Source organism: Patagioenas fasciata, chromosome 2 (genome assembly GCF_037038585.1).
Source record: "Patagioenas fasciata isolate bPatFas1 chromosome 2, bPatFas1.hap1, whole genome shotgun sequence".
In the NCBI taxonomy this organism is placed as follows: Eukaryota; Metazoa; Chordata; class Aves; order Columbiformes; family Columbidae; genus Patagioenas; species Patagioenas fasciata.
The window spans coordinates 43,321,948-43,336,614 of record NC_092521.1 but is presented as its reverse complement, the minus strand read 5'-3'; the positions used below and the strand labels follow the sequence as shown (position 1 = coordinate 43,336,614).

The window sequence follows — 14,667 nt, the reverse complement described above, 5'->3', positions numbered from 1 at the left end:
CCAAAAGCTTCACTAGGTTTGCTTTTAATCTTTCTCATTTATTTGTCAATCTTCAAGTTTACCTCTAGTAGCTGGTGTGAGAGTGTTTAGGACAAAATGAATTTCCAGTGTTTAATTCCCCTTTGACAAAACTGTTTCTTACGCAAGCATAATTAGTAGATTTTTAGAACAGAAGATCCAATTAGATCATCTAGTATGCCGTCTTGTGCAACACAGGTCAAAGATCTTCATCTAGCTCTTCAGCTTTAATCCTGTAAATTGTCTGACAATTGTGTATCTTCCAGTCAAGTTAAGGGAAAACATGGTAAGAAGGTGAGTTGACTGCTGTATCCTTGCTCATTAAGTACAACCTTTTTTCTAGTGACATGATGTTATAAGACCACCACTGTGGGCTGACACAACATCTATTAAACATGTTGTTTTTTTCACCACAACTGTGAAAGACAGCCCAGTTCAGATGCTAGCAGACCACAGTCAGGATCAGTGCGGGGGCACTACTGCCACCTGCCACCTGCAGATCTGCTCTGGGAAATGAGAGCGCAGGAATTCCACATGACTGTAACTACCATAATTTACAGCAGTAAATCAAAAGATGCTGCATCAGTGTCGAGACAGGAGGCCCACAAATCTGCCTGCAAGCACATTGCTCATGTTAGAAATTTTCTCCTCTGTGAAAGACTCCTGTATTCAGAACCCGCCTGGACACATTCCTGTGTAGTCTCATCTAAGTGTTCTGGCTCCAACAGGGGTATTGGACTAGATGATCTTTTGAGGTCCCTTCCAATCCCTAACATTCTGTGATTCTGTGACTGATACCCTAGCTTGTCCTTATGGTATATTTTTCTGTACAGAAGCAACCACTCACCCCAATTTCCTCTATAGTTCCCATCATTTTAAAATAAGTGAATACATGAGATACAGCTTCAAGTAAAATAATTCTTGATGCCTTCCACTCTGCTTGCAGGAAGATGACAAAACACCGTTGTTTTTGCTTAGGAAGTGTAAATTGCTCTCCATAGGACAGGAAGAGATTTTTCAAATCCAGCAGGATATACACTTGCTGGTGACCTCTTAAACAGCTGGGTTTGAGTTACAACTGGAATCTATTAGATTGCAAGAGCCAGTTTAAAGATTCACCACTTACCAGCAATTCCCCTTCTTTTCTACATTACAGTGCTTAAAAGTAAAAATGGAAATAAAACCAGAAGAACAACTTCACAAGTGGTATCATTTTTCAAGTATTTACATGTGATTTGTAAGCTATTTGACAATGGACACTGGAAATTTAATGACTATCAAAAGGATATATTTAAGTCTTTGTAACGTTCATGGTATATCAAATTCACCTTTGTCTTAAAAAGTTTCTATTTCTCTCTTTTGCTTATGTACACGCACACATACACGTACGTTAGCACAGATTTGTCAAGCTGTAGTTTGTCAAATGGTAAACCTATAATTTAGCTTCTCTATTACTCATCTCATAAATTCAACATCTAATAGTTTTGTTGCTATTTATCAATGGCCTGCTTGTTGTCATGGAACACTGATTCAGCTGTCAAGGTTATTTGGTAATCTGAGGCTCATAAACCAGGAGAAGCTTTTTTGTTATGAGCCCAAAGCCAATACATTATTTTTTTTCCCCAATTTAACTGTATTTAAATTTTACGAATAATAAATCATTTTAGTACTACCTATAATTAGCAGATTTTTTTTTTTTTTTTTTTTTTTAAATTTTTTTAGTCAATGACTCAGTTACCAAAAAGAGTCTTGTGTCTGTTATCATAGTGTGAGCCAAGAGGTTAAAATCTGATGTGTAAGACCTGGTTGCATGCGTTGAAAAAAACCTCCATGATTAATCTTTCATACATATTTCACATCTAAATACTTTCTTTGAGAATTTACTGGGACCTTTTTTTCCTTTATTTCTGCTCAGAATACATCTTGAATGATGTGGGCAGACACTGGCATTATAGTATGCAGGCAGAACAGTGCATTGGCTTACTACCACAAAGCAATGCCTCACAAAAAAGAGAGAGGTTTTAAGCAGTCTTTAAGCAGACATGCAGCATTTCCTACTACTAAAAATTGTCATGGTTGTGGGTTTTTTTTTGTAATTGGTTCATCTAAGTGATATGTTTGCAAGTCTTTAACCCAACCTTTAACCACTTAGTAGCTAGCAAGGACCCTTGTTGTTGATCTTTTGGCAAGACTTCCAGATCTCTGGGGACATTTTTCTTGTTCACAGCACCCTGCAGGTTGGTAAAGCATGATACAGAGCAAACAATGGCGATAGTGGCTAAAACTGGTGATACATTCAGCCTGACAACTGCTGTTTACTAATGACTGTAGTGGATGGCGTAAAATATTAAGAAGAGAACACACTGCATCTTATGTACACTCCTTAGATTCAAGAGAGAAAATAAATGTCTTTGAACATCAAGGCACTTTAATATTTATTGTCTAACATTTTTTAAGGAACATTTTACTTTAACGTGAATTGCCTTTTAACTGCCTAACTATACTACAAAACTAAGCATTAGACTATAGAATCAATTAAAGCAGAAATCATCCTCTGATCTTGCAAAACCATTTAACTTCACATCAATAGTTACAAGGAGAACGTTAGCCTAACTACTTCTCAATGATATTGTGATTAAAGATGTTGCCATATACTTTAGGCCTTGATGAGATTTTGTCACCAACCTGCAGATGCCCTGGGACACTGCAGAAGTCAAATACTACGTTTTCCTTATAGGAGAGAAAAGTTGTTTTTTGAAGATTCAGGGACACTTGCCACTGACAAACCAGTAACTTATTATCCTGGTTTTGTTAAAAAACAAGTTTCTCTTTTAGTGAATTTGCCTGTCAGCTAAAGCCTTCATATTAGCTGCATTTTCCTGGAGAACCAGATACATGTTTTGGTAAACCTAGTAATGGAATCCAAACTTATTGATAAGGACAGATTCACATTTCGCGAGAGGGACAACGAGAAACAGGTGACCAAGAAACTGACCAACTGTGTATAACATTTCATTCACGTGAATACTTCATATAAAAGTGGGAGATCACGAGGATCTCATGCCTTTTTCCCTTTCCTTTTCCCTTCTGCTTATGGCCGACATTAGGAGAGGACCTTGCTGGTTGTCCCTGCGAACTGAGGCCTAGTGAGAGACTGAATCCAGCTCCAGGTTGGCTACAGAGTCTAATCCAGGACTTTGGGTGCTGGCTCTGTAGTTGCTGAGACTTTCGAGATTGGTTTTGCATATTTTGTATTATTTTCTCTATTCTTATTCGTAGCATTAATAAAACATCTTTAATTTTTCCAACTCTCTTCTCCCTGTCCTTCTTTCCCTCCAGATCGCCTGTCCTGAGTGGGAAGGAGGGAGAGGGAGGGGCAAGAGGGGGAAGTGGGGGGGAGAGGAGGTTAACAATATATCTACCAGGGTTTTATTGTCACCCCGCAATCTAAACCCTTGACACTTATAAATGTCAGTCATGGCTGAGCTTTCTTCTAAGAATTTTAAGACTGTACTGAATCAGAGGTACCTAAAAGGAACACAAATTCGGAGTATCTGCCTGTAAGCCTGTAAGTCCTTTTCTATGTCAGCTTGTTCTCTAAGAAACAGATAAGCTGGTTTCTGTCTAACTCTCTAGCACAATGACTTCCAAAGGTTTAAGCCATATCTGAAAGTATCTGATCTTCCAAAATCACATAAAAATCCTGAGCTCCTCATAAGATGATGATGGACAGGAGAAATTACTAGCAGTGGGTACAGAAAAGGGATGAACTGTTCCTCGAATGGATCTCATGTCAGTTGAAATGACATTGACGCTATAGTTTATATCAACTGTGAACACCAGAGGTTCATGAGAGGATCTGGAATGTCAGAATCCAAAGAAAGAGAGCATTGATAGTCCGATCATTGCAATTAAAAACCCAAATAAGCGCTGTTAGTTACAGCAACTTCAGATGGACAACAGTGGTTAAAAGAGGAAGGTAGATAGTGACTATGACTCAATTCTTTGCTTTGTCTTCAGGTTAAGACAGTCAGAGTCATGTTCCATTTCCATAACTAACTCTCACTGTTTGCAAACAGTGCCTGTAAATTTTATAGTTCTGTGAAAGTGAGAGTGATAGTGTTCTCAGCTCAGGTTTCTCTAAAAGTGATAACAGACAGAAAGCAGGTATTAATACCCTGTCTCATAGCCAGAAGTTGGAGTGTCCACAGAAAGACTAAAAATCCACATCAGTCAGGTCTGCAAGGACTAGGGTGGTGTTTCCAATGCCACAAAGTTACTTACTGAATATGAAAGAATTCACATATCCTAACTATATACAAATATAAATCCTAGATTCTCAAAATCAGGTAGAAGACATGGATTAGTCACAGATTTTATATATATATAAAGAAGAATGTTTTCTAAAATGAAGAAAGTAAATTGCATCACTTCAGACCATGGATACTGGAATATAGAATCTACAGGGTTTATACCCTGGGAAAAATGACAACTAAAGAGTAATTCCATTTACTGCATTCTCTTCTAAAATCCATATAGGTTCTACATGCAAAACAAAGCAAATTATCTCAAAGGACATAAAGAAAAATACTTGCATTTTAAATAAGGACTTCTTGATCAATGTCTTATTTTCTTTTAAGGAAGATATTTCATGAGGTGCCTTACACTAGTGAGAATGGCAGTTCAAGAGAAGGCCCTAATGATTTCACCCCATCTTTGTACCTTTGAAAGATCTCTAAGTTTTACAATACCTTCTATCTTGTCTTCTGTATGGGCTATGTACATTCTCAGAATTTCTACAACATTGTATTCTGATGTTCCATCCTGAAATATGCTTCCCATGTCCAAACTATTTTTTAACTCAGTAAGATATGAAACTATGCTTACAGATGTTTTGTATGTCCATGAATGCTGAAGCACAGGTTAAAGAAAATGATCATTCTGCCCATCTAAAAAAGTAAAAGTGGAAAGATTTGTGAATTGTCAGCTGTGGGGAAATTTTACATGTCCAGAAGCAACTGCCTGCTTTACAAGTTATAGGTGGCAACACATTGACTAGTTGAAGAACTTCAAGGAGTAAAACCATGCAACTGAGGAAATTGTCATCAAGGGTTGGGTTACAGTTCATTGGCAAACTAAGATTGCGTTAAACAAACAAACAAACAAAAGTTTTATTTCAAATTCTTTTAAATAAAATTTAAATACATTCAAAGATAATGCCAATGAAAACTTATGGCTCAACGTGAAAATATTAAAAAGACCATTTTTTAACAGAACTCTGATGTTAGTTTTTACAGATGAAACTTTGCAGGCTAGTCCTGGAGAGAACCACTGAGTTGTCATCACTGACAAGAAGCAAAACTTGTATTTTCCCTGATTGCTAATCTGCCGTCTGAGTTACTGACATTAATGTTTTCTCATTTTTTGTAAAATAAACCAAACCATAGTAACTTTTAAACAGTCTACAATATTTGGACAGAATGATGGAGTGTGTTGTATTTCACAGATTCAGCCTAGGTTGTGAAAAATAATCTGGAAAATAGCTCCTGTTGGGAATTTCTGAAAAATTGTTTTGGAGAGAATTAGTCAGACAACAGTATTTTCCTTCCGTCAACGTTTTTAACCAATTAAAGTTGAAAGTATTTAAACCAATATTATATATCAAAAAAGATTGCTCATCATTTAGACTTTGGTGAATTGGCTGTAATAGAAGCTCAGAACTAGCACAACTTACTCCAATGAGAATTAAAGAAAATCTGCTTCTCATTTTTTAATATCAGACACAACACAAAAAATGCATTTTACCCCTTTTTGACAAACTCATACACTTGACTTACAGTTGTATCTGTGAAAGGGACAGGGGCTTTTCCTGTGCACTGTAGCACTCATTCCAGGGTTCAAGGGCCTTCTAGAAATATAAAGGTTTACTGCCATACATGGACAATGCTCTTTTTCTAAAACATGAGTTGTGAGAAGTTCAATCCAGGGCTGAAACAAGATGAAAGGAGTGCACATGTGGTATAGATGGGAAGAAAGATAGAAGGGAAATTCATATTTATGAACACTAATATAGAGTAAAATAAGCTCTGTAACTCGGGGGTATTAAAGTGTCTGTCTATATACACAAATGAAAGCTTTAGCTAGGAAAAACGCAACAGAACTGGACACATACTAATGTGTAGAAAATATGGTATCATACCTGAAAGCTGGCTAGAGCATGATATTAAAAGATGTATTTTATTTTAAAAAGACATCTAAGAAAAGCAAAGTAGCTGCCATATCCTTGTTGGTGAGAGAGGATTTATTAGCCCCCATAAGAAGAGGCTGGGGAGAAATGGGTAATGGTGTTGAGTAATTAGGTACTGAGCTTGGAGATGCTTCAGACAGTAAACTAAATGTTATAGGCCACCTGACCAAAAAGAATAACTGGACTGTGAAATGATTGAGCAAATAAAAAGAAGCATGTAAAAAGAGTGGAGCAATGGTAAGTCAGCAATAACATAGGAAAAGGCATGCAGTTATGGCGAAATCTGCCCATGCCTCAAGCTCTCTGCGATGCCTGAGGCTAAAGGACAACAATTTCAGGCTGCAATAGGTTCATTAAATTTGTTGTTGTTGTTGTTTTTTTTTTTTTTGCTGTTTTGTTGTTTTAAACTCTAGTTTACTATTTTAGCAGAGTTCTCCACGAAGGAAAGGCAACTCAGAGAAAGACAGCACAGATTTAAATGATCTTCTCTGGTTTTCTTGTTGTCAGTTTACAAGCTTGTAGGATCAGAAGGATATTCAGATCATTATAACAAAAAAAACCAAAACACAAAAACCCACACATAAACACTTTATTTGAAGCATTATTTTAATGAAATGGATGACTTCTTCATGGTGCCATTCTATAGCTCATAGACCAAGAACTCTATAACTCTGTATGGCTAGAGTTGTATATTTGGATGCTTTTCTAACAGGTAAGTTATGTTTAATAGAAGTTCTTAAACTCAGTAATATGAATGAATGCCCAAGATCTGGGCCAAACCCAACCTCCCTAGCCTCTTTTTCATTTATTCACTCAATCTGTCCAGGTTCAGTAGGTCAATAAATTCCAGTGGGACCCAAGCCAAGAGTTTGGCTTAGAACGGATTAAGTTTCTAGGCAAATCTACAGATCATCCACACAACCTTTGCATTCAGAAAGCCTTGCACATGACTAGTCAGCCTACTACCATCAGTAAATGCACAAATAAAAAGCTTACAGGTAACTACAGTCTGATTAGAGAAGACTTAAAGAAGATAAGCTTTTCTGTATTTTTTGACAACAGTTAATGGGACAATAAGCAATTCATTGTCAGGAGGTAGTACCTCCCTTTAATGTGGCAGGAGGTCCCATGGCTGCTTTCTTTTCCTTTTCTTGATATCTCCAGGCTGTCCACAGTCTGTTTTGGCTTGGTTTTGCTTGGCTGCAACTACCCTTGACACCAGTCAGACAGACCAATTCAGTCAGCCATAATATTTAACTCATGATTGATATATCTGAGACAGAAGTCACTGGCTGCCATTTCAATCTCTATATGGCTTGTGATCATCTACAGAGAAAAGATCTGCCATACGAGGAAACAACCATTTGGGGCTATAATGTTCTGATACATTCTGTCACCCAGCAGAAGGCATCAGGGCACATGCAACTCTAAATTCCTGTGTAGGGTTGGAAGGATAACATTTACTGTGTGCTGGTGAACACAGAAGTTGTGATGAGGAAGATGACTGCTGTAATATATTAAATAACAAACAAGTTTTAGTTCAAGGCAAGGAACCTTCTAAAATGCAATAAGTTCAACAGGTATTAAAAAACCTTCATATAATGATTTGCCAGTCTAGGAGTTAAAATTAAAGGGATGTGCATTTGACATATATTATAAAACTAACTATTACAGAAATATATATATAGAACCTAATTAATAATTTTTGTTTTGTTTTGTTTTGTTTTTTTTAATTAAATGCAGGCTTTGAGCAGAAAAATTCTAAAAGCATGGTCAAATAAAATAAAAAAGAGAAAAGAGACACTGAGACTGCAGATGTTGTCTAGAAATGAACACAGTAGATGTTAAAAGAGCCCTATCACAGAACCACAGAATGTTAAGGGTTGGAAGGGACCTCGAAAGATCATCTAGTCTGATCCCGCCTATCAGAGAAGGAACACCTAGATCAGATTACACAGGAATGTGTCCAGGCGGGTTTTGAATGTCTCCAGAGAAGAAAACTCTAAAAGCTCCCTGGGCAGCCTGTTCCAGTGTTCTGTTCAGTGCCTATAATATGATATAAACTTACCTAATGCATTTGTGATTGAAAAAAGCTACAAAAATCACCTATAAAGCAAAGGCACATAAAATATCAACTAAAGGAAACTAAAATGGAAATCTGAACATCAAATACAAATTTTAAATATTCTAAGTAAATCCAGGAGGAAAAGGAAAAGGTCACAGTGATCAAAAGGTTTTAATATCTACAGGAATTAGGTAAATGATTTATTGTAATTAACAACTCCAAACACAGGAGTCTCAAAAGGACTATGAGATACAGTTTCTATTTCAGCCATCTTAATGGTTATTCAGACCAGTTCACTGAATAGTTAAGTCAAATAACTGTCAACCTCAGGATTATCTGCTAAATGTTTAAGTTATTACTTGTGATCACCCAGAACTGTGTGGTATTATTTCTCTTCACAGAAATACTGACAATGTTTTTAAAAGTGGACATTATTATCTTTAATAATCTCATTCAAAGAATGTCATTTTAATGGAAAGAAAATATTTTATTTTATATTCTCCATTCCTTAACATTATCTATACACCAGTTCCAAACATTTTGTGCAAGCCTTAACCTACTCACATGAATATCTGAAAGTAGAAAACTTGAGGTGGAAAATGTCTGAATTTCTATCTCTGTTTATTTGTTTCTTGTTTACTGTTTCTTTACTGAAACAACAACCTATTTCTTAAGTCTGAAAGCATGTGGTACTACAAAAAAGGCAAAAAGCTTGAGGTGCATCAGTGCATCAGAGCTCTAGGAAAGGAAGAGGAGGAGATGAAGGGAGGGGGAGAAGAATAAGCAGAGCAAAGGGAGAGAAGGAATGCCAACACTGTATATTTCACAGTTTGATGGCTAATTAGAGGGACACTGGAAGATGAAAGAGGAAACAAGGGAGGAACATAGACATGACAGACCTATAAATTTGATTGCCATTACAACTTACATTAATGCTTGTTTTATTAGTTATGATGAGAATGGTTGACATACAGGATATAATAATGATAGGTGAATTCCAGCAGTATTATTTTATTAGTTCTGTGACCAGCATATACTTACCTTTGCTTCACAGTAAAATGCACCATGTTTGATTGTTCAGTCTTTATTTATACTTGACCGCTAGAAGTTTTCTATCAAACATCACTTATAAAATAATTTTTCCTTGGCATAAAACATAGTTTTCTACAGATTCTTTAAGGAAAGTACTGACTAGCATGCTTCCCTGAATTCCTGAAGAACCTAACAGTGTTGTCAGAAAATAATAAGAAATGAATAAGATTTACTGGAAATTTAAGAAAATATAATTGATGACAACATGACAGCCTTGATTATACCAGAAATCATAGAGTAAGAGGCAGAGGTTAATATTTTCAAAGCCCCAGAACCTTTTCAATTACTACAATGGTGAGGGCAGGGAGGAAGTTTATTTTCCAAGCTAGAGAGCAAGCAGTATATACTCTCAACTCATTATTGTGTTACAAGACCTGGGGTATGTGTACTCTTAAGATTAATGCCCATTGTTTAACTGAATATCAGTTATCAATAGAAATGCTGTGACACAGGTCTTTATCTCAGATTAAATGCCTAATCTGGATATATTACAGAGAACAGTTGAATGACAATTTAGCACAACTCTGACCCAGCCAGTAACCATCAAAAGGAACACTGGGGAGGAAAGCTGGGAATGTATGTTGTCAACACCCAATCTTCAATATTGCAGAAAAAAGACTTTTTGTCAAGCTCAGACGTGTCTGCGCAAAAGTGGGATAAATATCCTGGCAGTAGATATAACTATTGACCATCTCAATTTAGCATTTACTACTAAGTCTATCTGGACTCAAGGACACATTTTGTTTCAGCAGAGCACATTAAGGACTGTGAGGGTCTCGTACTCCCAGTGGGAGACAGATGAGTCACCAGGAGATTCAAGGGTCCAGCTCTATTCTATTACAAATGCGCTTACTCAGGATTATGGTAAATGTTCTTTTTCCCACCAGTTTCCAGAAAATCAGAGTCTATGACCAACTCCAGTGGAAACAAAGGGTAAAGCTGACAGTTTTTCCAGATGCAGGGTAGCAACAAACAACTTTCTCAGTCTCACTTTTAAGCGGTGTTATGGGACAGGAGTACTGTGAACGTCATAGCTACATAAAACAATCATAAACTCAGTTCTTACTGGAGAACATCTTTGAGCCTTTTTTTTTTATTTTGTCTGATGTGCCCACTTCTTCCATCATCTAGGTAGCACTTTCACCTCTTTCTCAGATCATCTGCCAGACTACTGCTTTCTTTTCATACAATACTTCTTAAAAACCTACATACCAATGAGACATTCCTTTCTAAATGCAGCTAGGGTGCACAGCCCTTTTATTTCATGCCATGAACTTTTCCTGAGTGGCCAAATCATCTTCTACCTACCAAACTGTCTACCTTCATTCTGTTACTGTCTGAAACTAACATTCAGATATAATTGGGTACATATGATCTACCAGCACTTAGAGGAAATAAGCGAAATATTCAGTATTGTATAATAAGCAATAACTACTTCAGTTAGAAAAATGCTTATTAGTACACTATCAATACTGTTACTTTTATTGGCATACCTCTTAAACATTTTGGATGAAGTTAAGGAATAGATTTTAGTAACATAAACATTCTGAAATAGTTCAGTACCACTGGCTGCAGGGTTGGTTTGCTATTTTCTCATCCTCCTAATCAAGACACAGCAACAAAGGGTGAATTGTCCAGTTGCTCCTACCAAAGAGACATCAAGACGCTCTGTTACGTGTCTCACTGCTAAAGCATCCAAGATACTTGTATCTCTACATATTGACACTGTGCAGTTCAACTTATCTGAATATCTAAAATGTTTCACAACATTTGGAAAAAGAGTTCCAGGTAAAAAGTAACCTTCCTTACTTTTGATGAAATGGAACTTTTGAAGAAGTGATCCAACACTACAGAGAGTAAAGGGAAATGTAACTGTTTGTACCAAAGAGCAGGACTGTTCTCCATGGCTTGAAGCACCAGTGCCTTGTGTAGTCTTCATTAATCATTAGTAACAGAAGCCAAAAAGACTTGGTCTTACCTGTATCTAACCCCGAAAAGTTACCCTTTTTTACAAATATGGACTTCGCCAAACTGATCTATGCTTTTGTAATCCTATGTTCAGATCAACTCAATTTACTCTTTCTTGGTCTGACCCAGATGTCACTCCGTAACCTACAGATGGTTCATCGTACTGTATCCCATCTGTTAAACAGAACACAGTAATGAGAATACATCACACCAATATTCCTCACTTCCCCTTGGTTTTCATTCTAATCCTGAACACAGTTGAAGGTCCTGGTCCTTTCAGCAGTCTATTGCCCACTCATCCAAGAGAAGACTTCTTTCTGCTTCTTGCAGAAGATGGATATAACAAAGTTGTTACGTCCAAAAGGTGTCAGATTCAAACTTGAATGTATGGGATAAATATCTCCTGGCTTTATCACTCACTTCTACCACACATCGTGTTTGCTATGTTTAGGTTGTGATAAAGGACTCATCTCTTTCTGTGGGCAGCACTACATTCCTAAATGAAAAATTAAATAATGTTGTTCATAAGCGAATAATTAAGGCTGGAAGGAGAAACAGATCTATTTTGAAGGACTTATTAAGTTTTGCATATTATGTTTCAACACTGCAGCATATACAGTAGATATAACTAAAAAAAGTCTTATAAATCTGAACTAATACCACAGCAGCATTAATAATATTCACATATAAAGAAAATTAATTATATGACATTGAAATTTGGGATTCCTGAAGTTTTATAATTACATGAAATCTGTTTAAGTTTGACACTTAAATAGGAGTTGTGTAAAGGCAGTCAACATCTGGAAGTTTTCTGTCCTCTGAAAACTCAGTGCAGTGCAAGGGATTTTTTAGTTATTTTACTAAACAGAAAAAAATTAAATCCCAATGTGGCCCTTAAGGTGATGTTTTTTCTGAAAATGTTTTATGTGGAAAGGTGGTCCTGTTTCTCAGGAAGAGATGGATGATAGCAAAATCATTAGCCAGATTTCTGCATGAAATCTTGGCTTTCTTGAACTCCAGTTTTTTTGCCATTGAATTCCATTAAGTAAGAATGCAACCCCTGAAATTTATACAAGAGAAATTTTCATGCATTATTGCATCTAATTGGTAATTGCAACTCTTCGTTTTGCTTTTCATTATTTCATTCTCTATTTTTGTGAACCACAACTTGCAGAATAAGAAAAGGCTAACAAATGCTCTAGAACCAATCAATGCTATGAAACTAATAATAATACAATATGAGCATGTAAGCTTATGTAGTGCCTTTCATGTAGAAGTATCCCAAGGCACTTTGTAACAGAAACTCAATAAGGACTGCAAAAGTGCTTTGTCAGATAGGATAAGCCAGGGGAAAAGGGGAAATTAATTAAGCACGGATTTAAATTTCTCAGCCAACATAGCATTTAGAACCTTGGTCAGAAAAGACAGTGGTTCCAATATCTGCATCCAGGGAACGGAACAGTATATTTTAGTCTTTAATTCTTGGGGAGTGTTTAATAGTTTTTTTCACAATAATACGGGTATTATTAATAGGAATGCAGTTTATCAGCTACATTTCCAAAAGGCAGTCCTTGCCTCTCTTCCTCTAGTTTTTCATAAACAAATAGATTAATAAAAGTTGATCACCTGACTGCAAAGACACCCAATATGGAATTTGGTACTGTAGAAGTTACAAATACCAAGTTAAGGACTGGGCAATGACTTTGTTGGCTGTTTAGTTCACTGTTTTAAATCAAACTATGTTTTTTATGGAAGCAGTCCACACTTCTGACAGAGAGAGTAGTCTGTTATGCAGTAGTTCCTAAGATAGCATGTATTTCACAAGGAAAAGCAAAATTGCTTGAGAAAAGCTATAGTAATTGATTATGCATAAATTACAGATTCCTTGATGTTGCAAAAACTTGTACATTCTCTATTTTTCAAACATTTTTTTTTCTTAAGAACACATGGACCATCCTCATTTTTGGATGACTGCCTCTTTGGATTAACGCATCCTTCTGGTGCATAAATTGGGGATGCACAGAGGAAAAAGAAACAGCACTAAATCTCAGGAAACTCAAGCCATACAGAAAAATGAGGTTCACAGCAGAGTTGAATAAGTGACTTATCATGAACAATTTACCCAAAAAGTTAGCCTCCACTTCCCTTTATGGAATATCAGTAAGAAGCTTATAATTTTTTCAGTTTTATTATGAAACAAAACCTTAAAATATTGTATGTCTTCACTGCAAATAGCTTACCGTAAATATTTCATGTTCTACCTTAAGAAAGAGTGGCATTTTGATTGATCAAATAAATCACATGATGATGTTTCTCTTCCCTAGATAGATTAACCCACTAACACATACTTCAGATGCCTGCTGTGGTTAAGAAAGCAGCTCAGTAGCATGTGATGAAAAGAGAGTGTAGGCAAAACAAATTTATTAAAGAAAATCTCTTTTGCAAAAATATTTTCAGCTTTTTTATTGCAGCTGTAGTCCATTGTATGTTTCATTAAAAACGATAGGAGTTTGGACCTATCTGTAAATGTTTCCCTTGGGGGACATGAAGAGCAAATTTGTCACAGAGACAACTAGAATTTGATGATAAAAATTCTTTTTTTGAAGATTTTCTACTGAATAATATACCAGTCTTTGCAGAGTTTGTTCTAAGATCTTGGACCAGTTATTAGGAGCTGATGCACACATTAGTGAGATTAAAGTAGTAATGTTAAAATATTACTAGATTGTTAATGATCAGAAATATCCTTGCAGAATTTCTGATTTTGAATGGACTGCCATGCTTTATGTAGATTTGAAAAGTACTTAGTGCTACTTCAATAAAATATGCAACCTCAGCAAATACTTGAGGAAGAAGGAACCACTATTGCACTTAAAATTCACAGCAGTATACAGAGACTATGAGTTTTATAAAAAAAAAATCTAAGAAAATCTTATAAAGATTAATATTTCTTAGAATGTTCGGATGTTGAATAATTGCAATACTTATTACAGGAAAAAGAAGGCTGAAGATTGATCAGAAAGTATACTCTTTTGTTGTGTGCCCTGACACAGGCTGAACATAAGGATAGCATACCAGAATCCTGCCCACTTTGCATTACTTTACATTTTGCTTTTATTTTTGGTATATGTAAAAAGCCAATCTGTATCAAGTACTCTTTGTCAGGTCTATGCTAAACCTTTACATAATGTACCATTTACTGGACTCTGTTTTATAGTAATAACAATACCATTGGTATTAATTCATCAATATAATCAGAAATTAAAACTTAAAAAAT

General features: G+C 36.0%; 1 protein-coding gene across 3 annotated transcripts in view; it reads right to left on the bottom strand.

Annotated features, from left to right (window-relative positions):
- ST18 (ST18 C2H2C-type zinc finger transcription factor) overlaps nucleotides 1-14,667 on the bottom strand; it is a 101,813-nt gene that overhangs the window by 52,500 nt on the left and 34,646 nt on the right. The gene's annotated exons all lie outside the window — the stretch shown is intronic.